Genomic DNA, 9768 nt, shown 5'->3' on the forward strand with positions numbered 1-9768 from the left:
ACCGTCCTTAACTCCAGTTCCAGGGGAATCGAGAGCCCTCTTCTGACCTCTGTGGCATTGCACGACACAGGTGCACTCACATACATGCAGGCAATACACTCGTACACATAAAATAATAAAATATTTTTTAACCAGTTCCAGGAATCGAGAGCCCTCTTCTGACCTCTGTGGCATTGCACGACACAGGTGCACTCACATACATGCAGGCAATACACTCGTACACATAAAATAATAAAATATTTTTTAAAATTTGGTGAATTAAATCAAGGAAGAATTAAATTTAAGATCCCTGGAAACCCCCTTCCCCAGTCCACTCAGCAGGTGGGTCCCTGGTGGTGGTGTGTTGGCCTTGGCTGTGGTGTCAGGTGTCACCTACTTCTTGCCTGTAGCTGGACCTGTGATGCGTCTGCAGCCCCCAGCGAGAGAATGGACTTTGCCTTCCTATCCATGGGCATGCTCCTTGGCGTCAGGCCTGTGTCCCCTAGGCTTGGCGTGTGGGTCCAGGACATGGCAGCCCTGACTCGGGGTTTGGCCATGAGTAGCCTGCTGAGCTTTTCTTCACTCGGGCCTGGGATGAGGACATGTGGCAGGGCTCTCTCACCCCTACCTGTCTTACACAGCAGCTTCTGGCCTCTTTTCCCAAAAGCATGCACTCCTGGGCAGAGAGCTCAGGACATGTCAGCTCCTGGTCTCGTGAGGCTCCAGGACAAGCTTCCCTGGCCTCTGGAACCTCCCCTGGCCCTGGAGGCAGCCTTGTCCACCCACTCAGGACTCAGGAAAAAGACCTCCAGGGTACAAGGTGAGAGTGGCCTGTGTTTCTCAGCAGGGCCCCCAGACCCCATTTGCAAACCTGGCTGACAAGATCTTTAAGGGAGGTGACAGCATGTGGCAGAAAAGCCAGGACCAGCTGTTGCTTCCCAACATCGGGGAGGAGGACCTGAAGCCATCCAGCTGCCCAGGAAGCTGTCCTACAGATAGAGGTGAGACCCCACACGAAGGTACCCTCAGCTCACCACCATGGGGACTGGGCAGGATTGCAGGCCTCCTCCCTGCCCTGGCAACTGGAGCTGGGCTTTGCAGTGCCAAGGACCCCTCTGTGTGTGGAAGAAAGGTTGGAGTGTCAGGGTCCATCCTGCTCCTTGGTGTTCCTGGTAGGGCAGGGTGTTCTGGTGGCCCTGAGCCGCTGAGGGAGTCATGCCTCAGTATTGAGTTCCATCCCCTCACTGCCTGCATGGTGCATGGCTCAGAGGAGGTGGCTAGCAAACTGCTTAGAGCTGGTCCTGCAATTTGGTGCTGCTGCCAGCAGATGGCAGGTGAGCTGTCTGAGCCAACCAGAGGTCGGCCGGATGCCCCTTGCTCTTGGGTTCTTGAGGCCTGTACCTGCTGGCAGTCTGCCTTAGCAGAGCCCACGGATAATCTTTGTCAGCTGTGAATGTGTGATCTCCTAGGAGGTGCAAAGTGCGAGTGCGAGTGAGCCCCTGCCAGTGGGGCAGTGTATGCAGTACGGGGCAGTGTAGCGGGAGACAGGCTCTGCTGGTCAGAGGACCCGTCTTCCCTCTCTCTCTGGGCCACCTCTGCTGCAGGAAAGCTGGAACCTGCTGCTCTGGAGGACCCAGGGGCTGGGCTTACAGAACAAACGGTTGCCAGGTGCAGATCCTTATTAAAAACAGGAACATGTACATTCGTTTGTAAAGAGCTGGATGTGTCCACTTTCAGGGAGAGCCAGGCTACTGGCCCATCTCTCTCACACCCTTACCTCATGGTCACCCCTACCTTGCCTCTGTTGTGGCCCCCACCTCAGCCTGGCAGAAGAATGCTTATTTCTCAGGACCCCCCTCAGTGCCCTTAACGCCTCTAGGCGATATCCCGCTCCCCAACCTTTCCGGTCTCAAGACGGTTGTGTGGGTCCCAGCCTTGCCCTGTAGGAGGCAGCTGTGGCCCTCAAGCACAGCTGCACAAGTATTGTAGAGACTAGAGCATGCATGGGTCTTTTTGGTCTGTCTGTTGGCACAGCAGAGACCACATTACCAGAGGAGCAAACATGGGTCCAGGATCCAGGAGGCCAAGGAGACCTGCCTGAGGACTCTCAACCCAGGCCTGGGCTTGTCTAAGCTCAGACTTCTGTACTTCTTGTCCTTGGTGGAGCCCTCAGGTGGATTGTAGGTGGCCCCACATTTTCCGCCTCAGCTCTTTCTCTAAGATGACTCTGTAGAAGATACAGGAGCTTGTGTCAGCACCCAGGAGGCACGGGCCAGAAGGGCAACCAGGTGGGGGCAGCTGTGCTCAGTGCACCTGCCACACAACCACCCCCAGTGCCTCACTCACTGCCTCTGGTCTCTGAAGACGAGAAAAGTGAAACACGAACTCACATTAGCCTCACCACCTCCGCCTGCTTTGTAGCCGGTCCTGGGGACATGGCAGCTTCCAGAATCAGCGAGGGAAGAACTAGGGGGACAAGCCTGTGGGTTGGGGGTGAGCCTGCAGGTGCCCAGGCCCTCCAGGACTTGTGTGCTCTCTCTGGAGTCGTCTGTCCAGGGCAGAGAGGATTGACCACTGACTGAATGTCAGACCGGAGGGAGACGGGCCCTGGGAGGGGAGTGAATGTCACAGCAGTCGGTGTGTCTGCTACCTTCCTGCCTGTTTTTCTTGCTCTGAAGCAAGTCAACGGGGCAGACCACAAAGGAGGTCCTGGGCCCTGGTCTTCCTAGGTAACTTCTGAAGGTATAAAATCATGCAGATGCCAACGCATCCAGGGGACATGGGAGGCACTTAGAGTGGGTGGCATAAGTCCCTGATTCCGGCAGTGTTTGTGGACTGAGTGCTCTAAGGGACTGCACAGAGCCGAGTCTGAATTCAAAAGTAATGACTAAATTGTTTCACAGAGGAAGTTTAAGGCAGCATGGCGTCCAGGCTGTGGTGTGGTCACTACTCCTTGAGTTCAGTGAGGTTTAGAGTGTGAATTGTGTGAATTCAAAGCACGAAGTAGACCAGTAAGACGTGGGACATGTGCAGATTGGGAAGGGTAGTGTGATTAAAGTTGCTGATAGGGTGGGGTGGGTGCAGGCAAAGTGGTCATAACTGCTACCCTGAACTCTGCACTGGGATGGCAGGGGATGTGCCTAGAGGGAAAGGACCTGTACATAGCGGGCTCCAAGCTGTGAAAGTTCAAGTTCATTTAAAAAGAGGGTACGCAAAAGAGGAGTCTGAGAGGCTGACTGGAAAAGTGCCCTCCCTCCCTCTGGCTCAGGCATGCAGGTGTGCAGAGGCTGCTTCACCCTTAGTCCAAAGGCCAGACTGCATCTCACAGTGGCAGCAGAATGTGACCGTGCAGTCCACATTGTCCTGGCTTTGCAGAAATGTAAAATGTGAGAGTCACACCAAAGTTCTTGAAAGCCCTGCAACACGCAGAGGGTCAGAGTCCCTGTGTGGAGTTCCTGCATGCAGTGTGTGAGCTGTCAGGCGTCTGTACACACCCCACGATACTGGAGATGACACAAATGTGAGGTGCTCATGGAGCATTGGTGGAGCTGGCTCAAGAGAGTCCGTGTGTGCAGCAGGGCCAGTGAACCCTTCTGGAGCCCAGGTGATACCATCATGAGTCCAGATGCCAGACATGGAGCCGTGGGGTTTGGTATTTGCCCTGGTGGCTTTTGGAGTTGCTTGCTATGATCTATTTCCGCTAGGCTCCTGGTCTTTCCTTTTAGAAGGGAATGTATACTCTGTCTCACTGTATGTTGGAAGCATGAAGCTTGATTTTTAAAAGATTTTATTTATGTGTATGTGTGTAAGTCTGTGTGTATGTGTGTCACATGTGTGTGCAGGTGCTGTGTATGGAGACCAGAAGAGGGTGTTGGACCCCCTGGAGCTGGAGTTACAGATGATTGTAAGCTGCCTGATGTGGGTGGGAATCAATCTCAGGTCCTCTGGAAGAGCAGTAAGTGCTCTTAACTGCCAAGCCATCTCTCTAGCTTCTCTAGACTGGTTTTTAGTTTTTAGGGGTTCACAGTTGGGAGATGGCCTTGAATCTCTGAAGAGACTTTGAACTTTTGAACACTATTAGAATCGTAAGACTATGGGAATTTTGAAGGTGGACTGAATACATTTTGTCTTATGCAATGGCCACATGCCTGTGGGGAGCCAAGGGCAGATGCTATGATTTGGGTGTGAAACGTCCCTCACAGACACATGTGTTTTAATGTTCGGTCTCAACTGGTGACACTGTCTTGGGAGGTCATAGGACCTCCTGAAGTGGAGGTGGATCATGGGGTGGGCTATGAGGTTTATATCCCGGCTCTGCTTCCTCTTCCATCGAGATGGGAGGAAGAGAGGCATCCCTGCCGCACTCTGCAGCCACCATGAACTGTGCCGTGCTCTCCATACCATGATGGATGCACCCTCTCAAATCCAAGCCAAAATAAACCTGTCCTCTCTTAAATTCCTTCATATTGCAGGGGTGAGAAAAGCAAACCAGTATTCGGAAGAGTACAATTCCAAGGGTAGGGGCCAGAACTTTCTCTCATCACAGTGGCCTGTTGCCTATGCACAGTGGCAGTGGCCAATCCCCTGTACCCAATGGCCTGTAACTCTCCCCTGATGGCAGTGGCCAGCTTTCTGCCCTGGTAAGTGCCAGTCCCCTTGTGGTGGTGGCTAACAGGTCTCCCCGATGGCAGCTTGCCCACCCTATGGCAGTGTCGGCCCTGACCCTTAGCTGCTGACTTCCAGGATGGGCACAGGACTCCATGGGCAGCATCTTGTCCTCACGCAGGTTGTCTGAACTCTGCATCTGCCTACTGGGCTCTCTTACAGTCTGGGAAGGCTTGTACCTGCTTGCCTGACCTGGGACTGCAGCTTGCCGAGGACTTTTGGCCTCCCCCTGACTTCCCTGAGCCATGACAGGGAGTGTTCCAGGCCTCTCCCCTCAGGCCTGTGGATGGGACACAGTGTGTGTGGCCTCTGGAAGAGGGGTTCTGCAGAGTCATGCTGCTGCCATACAGTGGAAGTGTGCAGCCCCGTGACACACTTACGTAAGTCGGGACACAAGTGGCCCCGCCATGCCTGCCTGCCTCTCTCCACTAGTTCCCCTGGATTTCCCCCTCTTTATTTCCTGTGTAAGAATGCAGTTGACAGAAACCGCAGGATTGTCCTAACCCTGAGTGACCACCCTGTGCAAATAGAGGTTTAGAAGCAAGCGGTGGACCTCCTGTCCTCCGTATTCCCAGCCCTGCTGGCTGCCTGCTAGTGACTGTGTTTGGCTTGCAGACCAGACTGGGCGTGGGGTTCGGGTTCTGCACAGCCCTTGTCCATCTGCATAAACAGAATTAAGCTAGGAGCAATGTGGCCAATTGAGCAGGAGCCTGTGCTAGCTCAGTACTCAGGCCCCTCAAGGGAAGAGGATGCTGGCCACATTTTCATGAAGGCGGCCGGGAGGCTGGAACCCAGCAGTCTGGCTCCAGGGGGAGTGTTTCTGGAAGACACAGTGCCCAGAAACTGTGGCATTTGAAGCTCTAACCCAGGGCCAGGTACCCTCATCGGACGTCAGATTTGTTCCAGGCACGTGCGGTAGCTGTACCTGCAGTGAACTCCTCAGACCGGAAGTGTTTGGGGGCTCATTCCAACTCTTGCCTCATGCTGGTTCCCTCTCTGGGACTCTTTCCCGTTGCCTCTAGGTGTGAGGCCACCCATTTCTGTCTTCCCAGCCTAAGGTGCCTCCCAGGTGTCGCTTCCAGGCGGGAACTTCAAGTCTCCCAAGACCCTGGTGTCATGTGTCCAGGTGCCACGGAGGCCTCCTGGCTTGTGGTCCTGCCTGGCCTGCGGAGACTAGGAGGCTGTCTGTATTGCTGATAAGAGCATGTACTTTAATTGTGTTTGAGCAGTGTCAGGCCAGAGTGGGTGAGGAGGAAGCACGAGGTGTCTAGGCACCCAATTAGATCATGTCAGGTATCATTGCCTCCTCTGGCAGGCAGCTCTATCCCCAGGGCTGTCTGCTGCCCTGTGTTCTGTCCACCTGGGCCTGTCTGAGAGTTCCAAAGCTATGCAGATACAGTGCACACTGCTAGCCACACTCACCCCCTCTGCCTGACCAGGAGGGAGCTGGACCCCACTGTAGCTGTCTCCAACCTCTGAGGCCCATCCTCAGGTCCCCCCAAGAGGAGGTAGTGTCTGCCGACACACAGCAAGGCGCCGAGCAGGGCCTGAGCACTGGCCATCCATTTCCTCCTCGTCCCTCTCTGAGCCTTTCTATACTTCTCTTTTTGGGAGGGGGTGGTCAGACATGGGGAGCCCTGCAGGCAATGGCTACAAGGAGCTGTGTGGCAGGGCTTCAGGAGGGCGAGGTATACAGTTGCTAAGGGAGTGATCATTGGCTGGTTCCCCAAGGCCCCCTTTCAGTCCTACCTGGGCTTTTGACACCCCTTGTTCTTGCTGTCTCTACCACCCCTCACCCAGAGCCTACCATTGTCCCAGCCTTTCCTCACACCAGCTCTAGAGCCCCCTTGGTCCTTCAAGGTCCTGTGTAGGGTCTTAGCTCTCTCTAGTCTCTGAACTTCCCAACTCTCCTGTGTTTCCCTGCTTCTGTCCCTATCTCCAAGTTGGGGCCTAGATGACCTTTTCCTAATTGGTATGGAAGGGTTAGGGAGGGAGGTTGTGAGGGAAGTCCAGTGCCTGAACTTGGCACCTCTTCCTTTCCCGCCCCAGCTCCAGCTCCTGCCTTCTCGGGTCCCCACAGGACTGAACTCCTCTTCTCTGTGTGCAACGAGGGCCAGGGCAAGGGAGGTTGTGAGGGAAGTCCAGTGTCTGAACTTGGCACCTCGTCCTTTCCCGCCCCAGCTCCAGCTCCTGCCTTCTTGGGTCCCCACAGGACTGAACTCCTCTTCTCTGTGTGCAACGAGGGCCAGGGCAAAGCCAATGGGTAGCATCTAGATGCAAAAGGAGCCTGAGCCTGATGTGGCTGGTTACCACAGGACCCTGCAGCTGGGGAGCACAGACCTTGCTCCAGGCCCTGGCCCTGCTGGTCCCAGGGGGGGACCTGACAGGGCTTTCCTATCTCATAGCTGCAGAGGGGAAGTAGGCTTCTGATCCAGGTCGTAGACCCACCACTGCTGGTGTCTGCACAGTCCTCTCTTGGAGCCCCAGCTTCTCAGAGCAATGGGTGCGCTAGCACAAACCTGGCTGTTCAGAGGAAGTGAGCATAAAGACCTTTGTTGGCCAGAAGGTGAAAAGTTCCACCCGAGAGCTATGGATGTGGGGAGCCCCCTCCCACCCTGGGACCTCCTGCCCTTCTGGCTCTGCTGAGGCTCCCCAAGATCTCTCTTCCTAGGATGGGAGCCAGGCCTAGGTGTGAGAGGATGGCCTGGGGTCTGATAGCTTTGCAGCTCCTTATTGGGAGTGGTGGCAGCCACAGAGCCCCAGCAGCCCAGGAGCCAGTGCAGCTGACAGCTGATGCTGTCCCTCCTTAAAGGGCTCATTACATGAAGACCCCTGGGGATGGAAAGTCTGGGGAAACAGGCCAGGCCTCCTTAGCGTGGAGCCTGGTGGCTTCTAACCTGGGTCTTGGGGGGTATTAATGTGACCCAAGGATTTCTAACCTGGGGCCTGTGGGCTTCTAAAGGAGGGCCTCTATTGTGAGGATCCTGGAGCTTCATAATGGGGCATCAAGGGGAGCTGTGGGTTACTCCACATGCTGTATGCCTGTCATGGGGACGTGTGTCCTTGTGCAGAGCTCTGGTGGATAGCTGTACATTGTCTGGAAGCCTGAGGGACATACAGGCTCTGTGTCCGATAGGATGGGTTGGGGCAGGAGCCTGCAGATCCTTGGTGGGTGGGTCTGATGCTGCCAGGCTGTCTCTGAGGAGGCAGGGACAGGACTCCCATGCCTAGATGGGCTCAGAACAAACTCCGTTCTTCATTCTTTGTTCGCTCCTCAGTTCGCTCCTCATTCTTTGTTCGCTCAGCCCCCCTCCCCCGCACCAGTGACCTTGACCTTGCCCATGCCCACCTACTCTGCATAGGGCCAGTTCTTGGCTGGACCTCCTTGTCCCCAGCAGCTCCTGCCCCAGGATGTGCTCCCTCCCATTCCCCCTGGTGAGTACTCATTTTCTCCTCTCCCATTTCTGTCCATCACAGCCAGTTACAATCACTTGCAGTCTAGAAAGTTCTTACGCCAGCACATGTTTCTCAGTTCTTTCTTTCTGGCCTCCTATCTCTTCCCTATAAGAATTCTTAGGCTGCCCTCAGTGGCCGTAAGACCCCTGGTCCCGTCTCCTGCATGTGAGCAGCCTGTGGTGGCACAGTTATCCCTCCTCAGAGCATCTTCTGTGGTGTGTTGGTTTATGGTAACGCTCTGTCCTGCCTGAGAGCATTGGGAACCTCTTCATCCTGCGCTCCCTCCTCCTGGTCTGGTCAGTCTCATGCCCTTGAACAGCCTTGGGAAGTTACCCAAGGGCCACTTGTGACATGACCTCCTCCGAACTCAAGATGTGGTGTCCGGCATCCCAGACAGCCTGGACTTCCAGTCTGTTCCTGCTGCCCCTGCAGCTCCCCTGCCCACCTTAGCTCAGGCCAAGACCTCTGAGTATCCAGCTCCTCGCCCACCTTAGCTCAGGCCAAGACCTCTGAGTATCCAGCTCCTCTCCCTCTTTCCTCATATCCACATCCGTTAGCAGGTACCATTGGAATGTCCCTGGCCCGCCCTATACCGCTCCCCTGTGCAACCCACCTGCCTCCTCTTCTTCCACCCAGGCACAGTCCAGACTGCATCTGGGAGACGGGCACCAGCTCATGCCATGCTTGAGCTCAGCCTTCCCCTCTAACTTCACCCACACACCGAGAGGCTCCTGTGAGCAGCCTTGTTCCCTTGTGGTGCACAGCAGGCTACCCCCAAACCCAGTGACATTGGAAAGTCTGTATCAGGCATTTGAACAGGGCTCTGTGGGACCAGTAACTGTCTGCTCCATGGCATCTGGGGGCTCTGGTGGGAAGACTTGTATGGCTGTGAGTTGTGTGGTCAGTTGGAGGCTTGAGTCACTTTGACACCTCTTCACTCTGCATCCGGTGTCTAGGTGGGAGGACTCAGGCTGGGCAGAGCTGGCACCGCCTCTGGGGTGTTTCCCCCACCTCTTCTCATGGCTCAGGCTTATGCATACTGTAGCCCCTTGTACGCTCACACCTTCCACCCGCTGCTCCGAGCTCCAGGGCCTTCGAAAGCACACAGAGCTGCTTCCTTCTACTTTGTTGGCACAGAAACCAAAGCCTTCCTGTTCCCTGGGGAGGGCCCTGAGGGAGATCCAGTGCCGGGCTCAGAGCTACCCAGGAACCGTGGGTGATGTGGCACCTGCGCTGCCTACAGTGGTACAGTCCCCAGTTACAGGAAGTGTAGCAGGCAGACACCTCCTGTGCCCTGGCCGCTTGCTTCTGCCAGCCTCTTGGCTTCATGCTGACTGTTGACTGAAGCAGAACGTGGGCTCCTGGGCTGAACCCCACATGGAGGGTGTAGCCTGGCTTCCCCCATGTGCTGACTAGTTCCATGGCTGGGTCCTAATGAGGGAGCCAGATACAACTATGGTCTGCCCTTTGGGATCACATAATGTCTCTGCCAGGTTCCTTCTGGCCACATCACTCTGTAGGAGACTTGTACTATGGACTGGCCTGGCCTCTGGGGGATGCAGCTGGTAGAGTTCCCTCCTTCCCTCCTTCCCTCCCTCCCCCCTTCCTTCCTTCTTTTCCCTGCCTTCCTGTCTTCCCCCTTTCCTTTTCTTTTTCCTTTCTTCTTTC

At 55.4% G+C, this 9768-nt stretch overlaps 1 long non-coding RNA gene across 1 annotated transcript in view; it reads left to right on the forward strand.

The window, feature by feature from the left end:
- Positions 1–831: 831 nt before the first annotated feature.
- The window catches only part of LOC103748414, a 15814-nt gene continuing 6877 nt past the window's right edge, over positions 832–9768 (forward strand). Inside the window, exon 1 of the long non-coding RNA XR_607901.2 lies at positions 832–980. This is a non-coding gene — a long non-coding RNA (uncharacterized LOC103748414). The remainder of the gene's footprint in view (positions 981–9768) is intronic.

Source organism: Nannospalax galili, unplaced genomic scaffold, assembly GCF_000622305.1.
Source record: "Nannospalax galili isolate Female #2095 unplaced genomic scaffold, S.galili_v1.0 scaffold525, whole genome shotgun sequence".
Taxonomy (NCBI): domain Eukaryota; kingdom Metazoa; phylum Chordata; class Mammalia; order Rodentia; family Spalacidae; genus Nannospalax; species Nannospalax galili.